Consider the following 15,837-nt stretch of genomic DNA (forward strand, 5'->3'; position numbering starts at 1 on the left):
TTAGAATTTTATCTAATCATCCTCGTTCCGACATATGGCCTTTTTTATAATCAGATAGTGGAGTGTTATGTTTCTTTGCTGGAAATTATTATTTGACTTTGAATATCATCGTCTATGACGATGAAAATAAAGCTGGTAAAAATAGGGAAAAATGATGGTATTAAAATTGAGACCATAAACGTAATATACAAAATGGCCCAAAAAGTATGCAATATGCACTCCATGGCCAAACCTCAAGTTTAACCGAAAAAAAATTCAAACAAAACCTGTTCCCCATTTTAATATAAGATCGTCTGTGTTATCCAAATTTGATTTACTATACAGAGTGTTTAAAAATAAAAAAAGTAAGGTTTCGTTTAAATGACTCCCATGTGAAATATAGACAGGTTCAATCGAAAAGAGTTATATGAAAAAGTTGTTCAGATTGCCAAAATACGGGGCTATGCAAACAATTTTGTTTACAGTGTAGTTACCGTCCCATATTCAAAGGACGGTAACTAGTATTAATGTGAAATCAACACCAAAGGGGGTTAAAAGTTAATTATTTTTTAAGAAACAACCGCCAATGTATTAGTTTGTCTATTGTGTAATACGTGGGGGCTAATTTCGGAAATTAACAAACCAAACTTGTTCATTTTTGTTTGAATTTTATAAGGCCAAACCAAACTTGAAGGCTCCTTCATTGTTTCAAAACTATAGCATAATTGGGATGGTTATAGCCTTTTTTTAATATTTATTACTATAATATAGCTCTCTTTTTGCTGTTAAAAACAATTTTGCTTTTTTCGGGCGTAATTGTCTATCTTTTATTCTCCGAATACTTGCTCTCTTTAGCAGCCGTATGCTGAATGATCGACCGAGAAAAGAAGACAGTTCCCTGTATTTGTTATAAATTGCAAATAAAGCTTTGTTTTGAATATTTCGTCCTGATATTTGTATGAAATAAACTTTTTTGAATTTGTATTACTAGGGTGGGGGCTGATTTGCGAAATTAACAAATTAATGTTCAAGCGTAATTTTTCTCTCCGGATATCTTCACCCTTCGATAGTCAGCAATTGAAAATTAGTCTTGAAAATTAATGCATTTTTGAATGAAATATACTATATTAACCTTGTAATACTAAGAGATGTGCTACTTTCTCCATTTAATATTATGTAATATTACGTCGAGGCTGATTTCCAAAACTAACAAATTAATGTTTAAAGGATTTTCATTATTTTAAATAAACTCTATTAACGTCCTATTGGCAGGAGATGTGTTAGCTTTTCTGTTTATTAGTTTCTTGGGGCTGATTTCGGAAATTAACGAACCAAAGTTGAATGCTGATTCATTGTTTTAAAGCTTTACGATTATTGTAGTAATTTCTATTTAATATAAAGCAATATTATCTGGGCGGTGATTTCCGAAATTAACAAATTAATATTGAAAGGATTTTCATTATTTTAAACCAATACGATTATCGTGGTGGTTGTGATTTAATTTCGGAAACTAACCACCCATAGTTGAAACACCTTTCTATGTATTAAAGCTATTCAATCATCGAAGTAGTTATAGACTATTTTGATTTTGTTTAAATGAATTAGGCTCTTTCTATCGATATGAAAAGTCTAACACAAGTCAAGCTTAATTTGTGTCTTATATTCTCTGAATACTTTTACCCTTTGATAGTCCTAACAACAATTGAAAATTAGTCTTGAAAATTAATGCATTTTTGTGTGAAATAAACTTTATTAACGTTGTATTACCAGGAGATGTGTTAGTTTCTCGGTTTAATATTATGTAATATTATGTGGGGGCTGATTTCCAAAATTAAGAAATTAATGTTGAAAGCATTTTCATTATTTTAAATAAACTTTATTAACGTTGTATCAGCAGGAGATGTGTTACTTTCTTTATTTAATAGTGCCTTGGGGCTGATTTCGGAAATTAACGAATCAAAGTTGAAAACAGATTCATTGTTTTAAAGCTTGATTATTATTGTAGTGGTTGTGCTCAACTTTTAATACTTTTTTAATAGAAAAAGGTTCTTTTTGTTGTTAACATTAGTGTACCTAATTTCGAGCGTGATCGTCTGTCATTTATTATCCGAATACTTGCTCTCTTTAACAGTCGTATGCTGAACAGTCAACATAGAAAACAAAACAGTTCCCTGGATTTGCTATAAAGTGCAAATAAAGTTTTGTTTTGAATATTAATGCGTGATCATTGTACAAAATTAAACTTTTTTGAATTTGTATTAGAAGGAGAATGGTGTAGTTTCTCTATTTAGTAGTATGTGGGGGCTGATTTCCAAAATTAACGAAATACTGATGAAGGCTTTTTGTGTATTACATTCATCTTTAACAACTTTCAAAGTAATTGTTTAACAGGTCGAAAAACCAAACTCATTTTAGTGAAACCTCGTATATTGGCTCCTTTGGTACGTCTTGTTTTTTTTTATATCGTTTTATTTATCGAATAAACGTTTTTTTACTCTTTCAAGGCGATGTGTATTTATCTGTGTTTTTTCATGACTGATAAAAGCGAATTTGCTTCATCACGAATGAAAGAAAGAGATAGATATAATGAGTGTGAGAAAGAGATGGAAACTGAAAAATTTCCTGTAAAAGAAAAGTACTTGGGTGTGCAGGTCCGATCTAACACGAGCAATAGAAATTAATATTACAATTTACTGTTATTATTAATTCGGCGCCATGTTAATGGGTAGTATCGAGTGCTATTAATTAATTGAATTATCGCGTTAGTTTTCGTAGACTAGTAAAGAAAACTTATCCGATATCGTGTTGTGCAATCAATGTAAATTTGAAGAGTGATTGGAACGAAAGTTGTACTTAGGATTAGGATTACGAGTGGAGTGGAGTATAAATGGTGAGTTATTGAAATAAGAGTTATCATCCGTTTTGATCATTACTTTGCATGATCGTCATCGTTAAATTTAGTGTTTGTTATCTTTTAAATAGTAAGGGTGCTTCTTAATTATTACATTAGGAATGGCTCAATTTGTTAACAAAGACTGAATCCAAACGCGCAAGTACTAGTTGTTGTATGATTACAATTGTGAACACTGAATTACACAATGGTTTTAATTAAGATTTTCTTTTATTAGAACAAAATATATTTTTATGACCTATCTTTACGAACTTTTGTGAATTACGTAAAAGAATTTCGGTTTTATTAATTAATTTTTATAAAATAACATGTGTACATATAGTATGTACGTAAGTTTTCAAATTCTAAATTTTGTACGACTATTTCAACTTTTTTATATATAACAAAATTGGTTTAATCTTGTTTTTATTAATTTAAGTATTATTTTGGGAGGGTAAACTAAAAAAGTCAGTAAAATTAGTATTTGCAAACATTTTTCAAAAAAATATTCTACAATTTTCTTATAATTTACATTTGTTACCTATCCAATATAAATTTTGTTTAAAATTTCGTATAATAGGCGTGAATAAATGTCTTTTAGTTTAACCATTTCACCGCCATTTGTTTCCGTTTAGTTAATACATATAGCTCGCTCTTAGCAGCCACGCTTAGGTATATTATACGGTCTCTTGAGTAAGTTGTTCCACTCAGATGAACTGCTGATGGCGCCTAGGTGGTTCATTGTATGAGGTGGAGGCTTCGGAAAGAGCGGCTGGATAGCTAGCTTATATAATTTACCGCGACTCCGTATTTATTCTTCTCCCTCAGTGACAGCGTTGAAATGGTCCGGCCTGCAGTTTCGAGAATTCGAAGCTGTAAGTCCGATCATTTCAGCGTTTCACTGGTGGATAAGGATCTGATTTAAATACGGAATGTTTTGCACTTTTTGAAAGATTAGTGTACCTAATTTCTAGCGTGATATCATTTATTATCCTAATACTTACTCTCTTTAACAGTCATATAGTGAACGATCCACCAATGGTACAAGACAGTTCCCTGGATTTGTTATAAATTGCAAATAAAGCTTTGTTTAGAATATTAATGGTCTTTGTATAAATTAAACATTTTTGAATTTGTGTTACAAGGCGGATGTGTTAGATTCTCTATTTAGTAGTACGCAGGGACTGCTTTCTGAAATTAGCGAAATTAAGTTGAAAGCTTTTTCATTTTCTTAAACCTATACGATCATCGAGTTGGTTGTGGTGTAATTTCAGAAAATAACTACTCAATGTTGAAAGCTCTTTTACTGTTTTAAGGCTATACGATTATCGAAGTAGTTGTGGAATATTTTGTAGTTTTTTAACTGAGTGATGCTCTTTTTGTCTATATTAATAGTGTAACTCAAATTAAGCGAAATTTGTATCTTATATTGACCGAATACTTTCACCCTTCGAAGTCGATTGAATACTAGCTTTGAAAATTAGTAAGATTTATGCATAAAATAAACTTTATTAACGTTGTATTACCAGTAGATGTGTTAGTTTCTCTATTTAATAGTGCTTTTGGCCTCATTTTTGAATTTAACGAATCAAAGATGAAAGCTGTTTCATTGATTTCAAGCTTTACGATCATCGTCTTGGTTGTGGACTACTTTTAATATTTTTTAAATAGAAAAAGGATCCTTTTGTCGTTAAGATTATTGTACCTAATTTCGAGCGTGATCGTCTGTCATTTATTATCCGAATACTTGCTCTCTTTAACAGTCGTATGCCTGAACTGTCGACCGAGAGAATTAGACAGACCCCTGGATTTGTTATAAACTGCAAATAAAAATTTGTTTTGAATATAAATGGCTGGTCTTGGTATAAATTAAACTTTTTTGAACTAGTATTACAAGGAGAACGTGTTAGTTCCTCTATTTAGAAGTACGTGGGGGCTGATTTCCGAAATTAACGAATCAATGTTAAAGGTTTTTTCGTTATTTTAAACCTATACGACTATTGAGGTGGTTGTGATGTAATTTCGGAAAGTAACTACCCAATTTTGAAAGTTCTTTCACTGTTTTAAGGCTATTCCATTATCAAAGTAGTTGTAGACTGTTTTTTTTATGAATTAGGCACTTTTTGTTGATTTGAATAATATAACTCACATCCAGCTTAATTTGTATCATATGTTCTCCGGATACTTCCTCTCCTTGATATCCCAAAACACAAATTAAAAATTTGCCTTGTAGATTAATGCATTTATGTATGAAATAAACTATGTTAACGTTGTATTACTAGAAGATGTGTTAGTTTCTCAATTTAATAGTGTGTGGAACTATTTTCCGAAATTAACGAATCAATGTTGAAAGCTGTTTCATTATTTTAAACCTATACGATTATTAAGGTGGTTGTGGTCTGATTTCCGAAAGTAACCACCTAATTTTGAAAGTTTCTTCACTGTTTTAAAGCTATTCCATAATCAAAGTAGTTGGAGACTATTTGGAATGTTTTTAAATGAGTTAGGCTTTTTTTGTCGATATGCCTAATTTGTATCTTATATTCTCTGGATACTTTCACCCTTCGATAGTAGCATTTTTGTATAAAATAAACTTTATTAACGTTGTATTACCAGGAGATGTGACAATAATTTCTCTATTGAATAGTGTTTTGGGCCTGATTTTCGAAATTAACGAAGCAACGTTGAAAACTGACTCATTGTTTTAAAGCTTTACGATTATTGTAGTGGCTGTGCTCAGCTTTTAAAATTTTTTAAATAGAAAAAGGATGTTTGTGTTACACACGTTAGTGTATCTAATTTCGAGCGTGATCGTCTGTCATTTTTTATCCGAATACTTGCTCTCTTTAACAGCCGTATGCTGAACAGTCGGCCGATACAACAAAACAATTCCCTGGATTGTATAACTTAAACTTTTTTGAATTTGGAGAATGCGGTAGTTTCTCTATTTAGTATTACGGGGGCTAATGTCCGAAATTAACAAAATACTGATGAAAGCTTTTGTGTATTACATTCACCTTTAACACCTTTCAAAATAATTGTTTAACAGGTCGAAATTTCAGTTGCGCTTTTCTATGTTTAACATTTCTACGTAGTTTTCGTCGTAATTGGGTGTCCAGGTCCGATCTAACACGAACAATAGAAATTAATATTACAATTTACTGTTATTATTAATTCGGCGCCATGTAAATGGGTAATATCGAGTGCTATTAATTAATTGAATTATCGCGTTACTTTCCGTAGATTAGTAAAGAAAACTTATCCGATATCGTGTTGTGCAATCAATGTGAATTTGAACAGTGATTGGAACGAAAGTTGTACTTAGGATTAGGATTAGGATTAGGATTCAAGTGGAATGGAGTATAAATGGTGAGTTATTGAAATAAGAGTTATCATCCGTTTTGATCATTACCTTGCATGATCGTCATCGTTAAATTTAGTGTTTGTTATCTTTTAAATAGTAAGGGTGCTTCTTAATTATTACATTAGGAATGCCTCAATTTGATAACAAAGACTGAATCCAAACGCGCAAGTACTAGTTGTTGTATGATTGCAATTATGAACACTGAATTACACAATGGTTTTAATTAAGATTTTCTTTTATTAGAACAAAATATATTTTTATGACCTATCTTTACGAACTTTTGTGAATTACGTAAAAGAATTTCGGTTTTATTAATTAATTTTTATAAAATAACATGTGTACATATAGTATGTACGTAAGTTTTCAAATTCTAAATTTTGTACGACTATTTCAACTTTTTTATATATAACAAAATTGGTTTAATCTTGTTTTTATTAATTTAAGTATTATTTTGGGAGGGTAAACTAAAAAAGTCAGTAAAATTAGTATTTGTAAACATTTTTCAAAAAAAATATTCCACAATTTTCTTATAATTTACATTTGTTACCTACCCAATATGAATTTTGTTTAAAATTTCGTATAATAGTCGTGAATAAATGTCTTTTAGTTTAACCTATTCACCGCCATTATTTTCCTTTTACTTAATACATATAGTTGGCTCGTAGCAGCTAGCGTTAGGTATCTTATACGGTCACTTGAGTAAGTTGTCTCACTCAGATGAACTGCTGATGGCGCCTAGGTGGTTCATTGCATGAGGTAGAGGCTTCGGAAAGAGCGGCTGGATAGCTAGCTTATATAATTTACCGCGACTCCGTATTTATCCTTCTCCCTCAGTGACAGCGTCGAAATGGTCCGGCCTGCAGTTTCGAGAATTCGAAGCTGTAAGTCCGATCATTTCAGCGTTTCACTGGTGGATAAGGATCTGATTTAAATACGGAATGTTTTGCACTTTTTGAAAGATTAGTGTACCTAATTTCTAGCGTGATATCATTTATTATCCTAATACTTACTCTCTTTAACAGTCATATAGTGAACGATCCACCAATGGTACAAGACAGTTCCCTGGATTTGTTATAAATTGCAAATAAAGCTTTGTTTAGAATATTAATGGTCTTTGTATAAATTAAACATTTTTGAATTTGTGTTACAAGGCGGATGTGTTAGATTCTCTATTTAGTAGTACGCAGGGACTGCTTTCTGAAATTAGCGAAATTAAGTTGAAAGCTTTTTCATTTTCTTAAACCTATACGATCATCGAGTTGGTTGTGGTGTAATTTCAGAAAATAACTACTCAATGTCGAAATCTCTTTTACTGTTTTAAGGCTATACGATTATCGAAGTAGTTGTGGAATATTTTGAAGTTTTTTAACTGAGTGATGCTCTTTTTGTCTATATTAATGGTGTAACTCAAATTAAGCGAAATTTGTATCTTATATTGACCGAACACTTTCACTTTTCGATAGTCGATTGAACACTAGTCTTGAAAATTAGTAACATTTATGCATGAGATAAACTTTATTAACGTTGTATTACCAGGAAATGTGTTAATTTCTCTATTTAATAGTGTTTTGTGTCTGATTTACGAATTTAACAAATCAATGTTGAAAGCTGTTTCATTTTTTTAAAGCTTTACGATTATTGTAGTCGTTGTGCTCTATTTTTAATATTTTTTAAATACAAAAAGGATCTTTATGTCGTTAACATTAGTGTACCTAATTTCGAGCGTGATCGTCTGTCATTTACTATCCGAATACTTGCTCTCTTTAACACTCGTATGCAGAACGGCCGACTTAGAGAACAAAACAGTTCCCTGGATTTGCTATAAAGTACAAATAAAGCTTTGTTTTGAATATTAATGCGTGGTCATTGTATAAATTAAACTTTTGTGAATTTGAAGAATGCGGTAGTTTCTCTATTTAGTAGTACTTGGGGGCTGATGTCCGAAATTAACAATATACTGATGTATTTATACTTTTTATACTTTTGGGTATTACATTCACCTTTAACATCTTTCAAAATAATTGTTTAACAGGTCGAAATTTTATTTGTGCTTTTCTATGTTTAACATTTCTACGTACTTTTTTTTGAGTTTTAACAATGAAATATGATTTGCACTGCAATCAAAAACCGTATACAGGANATTAGCAGCAGATGTGTTAGTTTCTCTATTTAATAGTGTATTGGGGCTGATTTCCGAAATTAACGAATCAAAGTTGAAAGCTGATTCATTGTTTTAAAGCTTTACGATTATTGTAGTGGTTATGCTCTACTTTTAATATTTTTTAAATATAAAAAGGATCCTTTTGTCGTTATGAAAAGTGTAGCTAATTTCGAGCGTAATCGTCTATCATTTATTATCCGAATACTCGCTCTCTTCAACAGTTGTATGCTAAACGGTCCACCGAGAGAACAAGACAGTTCCACGGGTTTATTAAAAATTGCAAATAAAGCTTTTTTTTATTATTAATGCATGGTGTTTGGTCTTTGTAAAAATTAAACTTTTTTGAATTTGTATTACAAGGAGAATGTATTAGTTCCTCTATTTAACTTGGGGGCTGATTTCTGAAATTAACGGATTAATGTTGAAGCCTTTTTCGTTATTTTAATTCTATACGATTATCGAGGTGGTTGTAGTGTAATTTCGGAAAGTAAATACCCAATTTTGAAAGTTCATTCACTGTTTTAAAGCTATTTCATTACCGAAGTAGTTGTAAACTATTTTGAATTTTTTTAGATGAGTTAGGCTTTCATTATCGATATGAATAGTCTAACACAAATCAAGCCTAATTTGTATCTTACATTCCGCGAATACTTTCACCCTTCGATAGTCCTAACAGCAATTGAAAATTAGTAACATTTTTGTATGAAATAAACTTTATTAACATTGTATTACCAGTAGATGTGTTAGTTTCTCTATTTAATGGTGTTTTCTGCCTCATTTTCGAAATTAACGAATCAAAGTTGAAAGCTATTTCATTGTTTTAATGCTTTACGATTATTGTAGTCCTTGTGTTCTACTTTTAATATTTTTTAGTTATAAAAAGGATGCTTTTGTTGCTAAGAATAGTGTACCTAATTTCGAGCGCAATCATCAATCATTTATTATCCGAATACTTTCTTTGTTTTACTGTTGTATGCTTGAACGATCGATCGAGCGAACAAGACATTTCCCTGGTTTTGTTACAAATTATAAAAAAGTATTACAAGGAGAACGTGTTAGTTTTTCCATTTACTAGTACGTGGTGGCTGATTTCCTAAATTAACGAATTATTGTTGGAAGCTTTTGTGGTTGTTGTAATGTTATACGATTGTCGAAGTAGTTATTTTGAATTTTTTAACTGAGTGAGGCTCTTTTTGTCTATATTAATAGTGTAACTCAAATTAAGCGTAATTTGTATCTTGTATTGACCGAATACTTTCACCCTTCGATAGTCCTAACAGCAATTAAATATTAGTCTTGAAAATTAGTAACATTTATGCATGAAATAAACTTTATTAACGTTGTATTACTAGTAGATGTGTTAGTTTCTCTATTTAATAGTGTGTTGAGGCTGATTTCCTAAATTAACGAATCAAAGTTGAATGCTGATCTTTTGTTTTAAAGCTTTACGATTATTATAGCGGTTGTGCCCTACTTTTAATAATTTTAAATAGAAAAAGTATTCTTTTGTCGTTAAAATTAGTGTACCTAATTTCGAGCGTGATCGTCTATCATTTATTATCCGAATACTTGCTCTCTTTAACAGTCGTATGCTGAACGATCGACCGAGAGAACAAGTCAATTCCCCGGATTTGTTATAAATTGCAAATAATGCTTTGTTTTGAATATTAATGCGTTATCTTTATATAAATGAAACTTTTTTGAACTTGTATTACAAGGAGAATCTGTTAGTTTCTCTATTTATTAGTATGTAGGGACTGATTTCAGAAATTAACGATTTAATGTTGAAAGCTTTTTCATTATTTTAAACCCATACGATTATCGAGGTGGTTGTGGTCTAATTTCGGAAACTAACTAAAAAAAAGGTTAAAAGATCTTTCACTGTTTTAAAGCTATACCATTATTGAAGTAGTTGTAGATTATTTGGAATTGTTTTAAATGAGTAAGGCTCTTTTTGTCGATATGAATAGCGTAACTCAATTCAAGCGTAATTTGTATTTTATGTGTCAATATTGTAACTTTGAAGAAGCATCCCAAATAGTTGCGAAAGGTTGGTGTTGGTTCTTCATAAAAACCTTCCAACCCTTAGTTACCTGGAACTTTATTTAATAATTAACCAGTTAAAGTTGAAAGTTCTGTCATTGTTGAAAAGCCATACGATTACCGAGGTGGTTGTAACCTATTTTTTATATTTTTAAATATAATAAGACTCATTTTGTCGCTAAGAATAGTGTAACTCTTTTTACGTGTAATTTGTATGTTTTATTATCCAAATCTCTTTAATAATCCTAAACAGTAATAAAAAATTTGTCTTGAAAGTTGATTTCGGTAATTAACAAATCAAAGTTGCTCTTTCATAGTTTTAAAGCTATTCGATTATCGGTGTGGTTGTGATCTACCTGTAATATTTTTTAAATTGAAAAAGGCTCCTTTTGTCGTTTATATTAGTCTACAGTATTTCGAGCGTAATTGTTTATCTTTTATTATCCGAATACTTGCTCTTTTTAACTGTTGTACGCTTGAACGGTCGACCGAGAGAACGAACATTTCCATGATTTTATGAGAAACAGCTATAAAAATTTGCTTTAAAAATGAATGCGAGATTGTTATATAAGGTGAAATTTTTTGAACTTGTATTTCAAGGAGAATTTTACCTTCTCCATTCTGTAATACTGGGGGCTAATTTCGGAAATTAACTACCCAAGTAAGTTGAAAGCTCTTTTATTGTTTTAAGATTATACCATAAACAAAGCGGTTGTAGACTATTTATTANAGCTTTTCTTTGAAACTCATTTTGTTTTCTATTTTTTTTCAAATATGATATTCTTTCAGGCACATCCTCCAGTTTAGTTACCAAATGAGAGCCACTACATCACCGGACCAATTCAAGGAATGTCTTTACAGGAACACTTCAATGAATGGTAGGTACTTATTAATTTTTTTGTTAAACAGTATTCTTTAAAATTCTTTCTTACTTTACCTACCTTGCCCTGTTTATTTTTATTTCTTTACATTAAAATTGAAATGATTTTTTGAAACTAGTTTTTCCTCTTATTTAATGTAATAAGTATTATTAAGAAGTCTTAAGAAATTATTTCATTTTCTTTATTTTAACATTCTTGACTTAGCCCTATTTTCAGACTCTTGTGTTCAGGACTTGTCAAATTTAATATTTTTTCAGGTACATCTGCCAGTTGAGGCACCAAACAGGAACTACTTCAGCAATCGGTCAATTCGAGGATCGTCTTAGAAAGACACTTCGAGGAATGGTAGGCATTTATTAATTCTTTTGTTAACAGGTCGTTTGTATATCTGTTTCTTAGTTTCTATTTATTGTAATTCTTCTTTTTCCGAAATTAACGAATCAATGTTGAAAGCTGTTTCATTATTTTAAACCTATACGATTATTAAGGTGGTTGTGGTCTGATTTCCGAAACTAACCACCTAATTTTGAAAGTTTCTTCACTGTTTTAAAGCTATTCCATAATCAAAGTAGTTGGAGACTATTTGGAATGTTTTTAAATGAGTTAGGCTTTTTTTGTCGATATGCCTAATTTGTATCTTATATTCTCTGGATACTTTCACCCTTCGATAGTAGCATTTTTGTATAAAATAAACTTTATTAACGTTGTATTACCAGGAGATGTGACAATAATTTCTCTATTGAATAGTGTTTTGGGCCTGATTTTCGAAATTAACGAAGCAACGTTGAAAACTGACTCATTGTTTTAAAGCTTTACGATTATTGTAGTGGCTGTGCTCAGCTTTTAAAATTTTTNTGTCATTTAAAATGATTTCCCAAAGCTTCTTTTCTCTTTATTCATTGTAATGCTTTTCTCTGCAATCTGTTTTATTATATTTACCCTTTTCAACTTTTTTGACGTAGACCTATTTTTACACCCTCGTGTTGAAAACATTGGTCAAATTTAATATTCTTTCAGGAACATCTTCCAGCTTAGTCACCAAAATAAGGACCACTACAGGAATCGGCTAATTCGAGGATCATCTTTACAAGGACACTTCGTGGAATGGTATATATTTATTGATTTCTTTATTAACAGATTATTTTTAACCCTCTTTTAGTTACCATTTATTTTACTTCTACTTTCACAACTTTTTACTATCTTCTTTTTACTTATTTTGTCCCTGTTTCTTTTTTATTTTGTCAGTTTTAGTTTAAATTGGTTTCTTGAATCTTGTTCTGTTTTTATAATATTCTTTTTAATTTATACGATTGTCGAAGTAGTTGTAGCCTATTTTTCATATTTCATTTTGAGACTCATTTTGTCGCTAAGAATACTGTAACTCTTTTTAACTGTAATTCGTATCTTTTATTATCCAAATCTCTTTAATAATCCTAAACAGTAATAGGAAATTCGTCTCGAAAGTTAATGCGTTTTTGATCAAATAAGCTTTATTAACCATCTATTACAAGAAGAATGTGGTAGTTCCTGTATTAAATAGTATATATGGACTGATTTCCGTAATTAACAAATCAAAGTTGCTCTTTCATAGTTTTAAAGCTATTCGATTATCGGTGTGGTTGTGATCTACCTGTAATATTTTTTAAATTGAAAAAGGCTCCTTTTGTCGTTTATATNAGGTGCGGTGTCTAGAAAGTACATGGCAGCACTGCTAAACGCTAAAATAAGGAAAATTATAAAAGCAAAAAAAAGCGCTCGTTATATTTCCTGGAGATAAAGAGGATTTGGAAAACACTGAAGGGGTCTAAGTATGTAAAAGAGTGCGTAGAATCTAACGGTGCAATCAGTTTTCAAGTGCGGCGTCTAGAAAGTACTTTCCGGCACTGCTAAACGCGAAAATAAGGAAAATCATAAGAGCAAAAAAAAGCACTCGTGAAATTTCTTGGAGATAAAGAGGATTTGGAAAACACTGAAGGGGTTGAAGTATGTAAAAAAGTGCGTAGAACCCAACGGTATAATCAGTTTTCAAGTGCGGAGTCTAGAAAGTACTTTCCGGCACTGCTAAACGCGAAAATAAGGAAAATTATAAGGGCACAAAAAAGCGATCGTGGAATTTCTTGGATATAAAGAGGATTTGGAAGACCCTGAAGGGGTTGAAGTATGTAGAAAAGTACGCAGCATCTAAAGGTGCAATCAGTTTTCAAGTGCGGCGTCTAGAAAGCACTTTCCGGCACAGCTAAACGCGAAAATGAGGAAAATCATAAAAGCGACAAAAAGCGCTCGTGAAATTTCTTGGAGATAAAGAGGATTTGGAAAGCACTGAAGGGATTGAAGTATGTAAAAAAGTGCGTAGAATCTAACGGTGTAATCAGTTTTCAAGTGCGGTGTCTAGAAAGTACTTTCCGGCACTGCTAAACGCGAAAATAAGGAAAATTATAAGAGCAAAAAAAGCGCTCGTGGAACTTCTTGGATATAAAGAGGATTTGGAAAACACTGAAGAAGTTGAAGCATATAAAAAAGTGCGTAGAATCTAACGGTGCAATCAGTTTTCAAGTGCGGCGTCTGAAAAGTAGTTTCCGGCACTGCTAAACGCGAAAATGAAGAAAATTATGAAAGCAAAAAATAGCGCTCGTGGAATTTCCTGGAGATAAAAAGGATTTGGAGAAGACTGAAGGAGTCTAGGTATGTAAAAAAGTGCGTAGAATCTAACGGTACTATCAGTTTTCAAGTGCGGCGTCTAGAAAGTACTTTCCGGCACTGCTAAACGCGAAAATNAAGGAAAGAAAAGATCTGAATTAAATTAGATGTTGTTCAGTATAAGAAATAAGATTTAATGTAAAAGAAAAAGATTTATTTATTGTTATATTTAACTAAAGTAAATGTACGTAACAGGAAAATAAAAATCTAAATGCATATGCAATAAGTTAAACAAAAGAAAATAAACTATTAAAAAGTGATCAGAATCAAGTTAAGGTATAGGAAAAGAGAGAAAAATTTTGAGTTAATGTCGATTAAAAGAAATAAAATAATAACATTTAAAAGGTAAATGTAAAAGTAAGAAAAGGTGAGTGAAAAAATAAATGAGGTAGGTAAAGAACAAAAGAATAAACTTTGAAAGTACAGAAAAAGAAAAACAACTTCTGAATACGATGAAAAAGAAACACAATTTCTGAAAAATATAAAAAGTAAATAAATGTTAATTACATTTCCTTGGTGTGCCTTCTTCCTTGACTGAGACGACATTGTTGGAATGGATTTGTTTAGTGTAGTCCTTGATATCCTAATGGTTCTGACTGATACCTTCCACTGAAAAAAGGAATGAAACGATCTAAATTAAATTAGATACTGTTTAGCATAAGAAATAAGACTTAACGTAAACGAAAAAGATTTATTATATGTTATATATTATAGTATTTAAGCAAACTAAATTTAAATAAAAAAAATAAAGATCTAAATGCAGATACAGTATATTAAAAGAAAGAAAATTTCATAGAAAAACGACTAAAAAGTGATCAAAATCAAGTTAATATAGGGAAACGTGAGAAAAAATTTGATTTAATGTAAATTAAAAGAAATAAAACAGAATAATTTTAAAAAGTATAAATTCTAAGAAAAGGTAAGTGAAATAAATCAGGAAAGTAAAGAATAAAAGAATAGATTTGCAAGTATAGAAAAAGAGAAACAATTTCTGAATATGGTGGAAAAAACAAATCAATTCTGAAAAATGTAAAAAGCAAATAAATGTTAATTACATTTCCTTGATGTGCCTCTAGCACATCTGGAAATTATTGGAATTGATTTCGCTGATATATCCTTTGATATACTGGTAGTCCTGTTGTTCTCCATTGATGTCCTAACTGGTTGCTGGCCTCGATATCCATTAGCAAGTGGTCCAACTAACTAAAAAAGGAAAATTTTGAATTAGATTACGGTTTATTCGAAGAACTAAGATCTCATGTAAAAGAGAATGACTTATAATATATTAAAGTAAGTCTAAACGTGATAAAAGGATAATAAGACAGAATTAATTAATAAATAAGTGAAATGTTTTGAGTTAATACAAATTAAAAGAAATAAAACAAATGTTACAATGTAGAATTCCAAGAAATGTTACATTTTCTTGAGTGCCTCTTCCCCTGACTGGACTGAGATTAGTAGAATGGATTTTGATGGTCTCATCCGTCCCTTGATGTCCTGGTGGTCTTGATGTTCTCCACTAATCATGATGACCTAACTTGTTGTTAACTTCGATGTCTATCACTGAGTGCTCCTACTAACCAAAAGAAGAATGAAAAGAACTGAATTAAGCTATTGTTTAGTTTAGTGTAAGAGTTAAGTCTTACAGTAAATGAAAATGATTATGTTATCTACTATTAAATGTAAATAAAAAAAAATTCAAAAAATGTAAAATAAAATGTAACCTATGCATCATCAAAGTGGTGATTTAATTTTTTTTTTATGGTAAGAATTACAATCTTTTAGTAACCAAAAATATGCTTCTACGAACGCTTTAATAATA

At 30.8% G+C, this 15,837-nt stretch overlaps 2 long non-coding RNA genes across 2 annotated transcripts; one reads left to right on the forward strand and one right to left on the reverse strand.

Moving 5' to 3' along the window:
* Positions 1-2,134: 2,134 nt before the first annotated feature.
* Positions 2,135-11,723, forward strand: LOC108738473. Its single transcript, XR_001937984.2, has 4 exons — positions 2,135-2,420; positions 2,484-2,869; positions 11,227-11,315; positions 11,576-11,723. It is a non-coding gene; the product is annotated as an uncharacterized LOC108738473 (long non-coding RNA).
* A 2,370-nt stretch (positions 11,724-14,093) lies between these two features.
* LOC112905898 lies at positions 14,094-15,216 on the reverse strand. The gene is made up of 3 exons (XR_003232074.1): positions 15,071-15,216; positions 14,523-14,624; positions 14,094-14,108 (listed from the first exon to the last, which is right to left on the reverse strand). It is a non-coding gene; the product is annotated as an uncharacterized LOC112905898 (long non-coding RNA).
* Between the last annotated feature and the right edge of the window lie 621 nt (positions 15,217-15,837).

The sequence above is a fragment of the Agrilus planipennis genome, unplaced genomic scaffold (assembly GCF_000699045.2).
Source record: "Agrilus planipennis isolate EAB-ADULT unplaced genomic scaffold, Apla_2.0 scaffold20, whole genome shotgun sequence".
Taxonomy (NCBI): Eukaryota; Metazoa; Arthropoda; class Insecta; order Coleoptera; family Buprestidae; genus Agrilus; species Agrilus planipennis.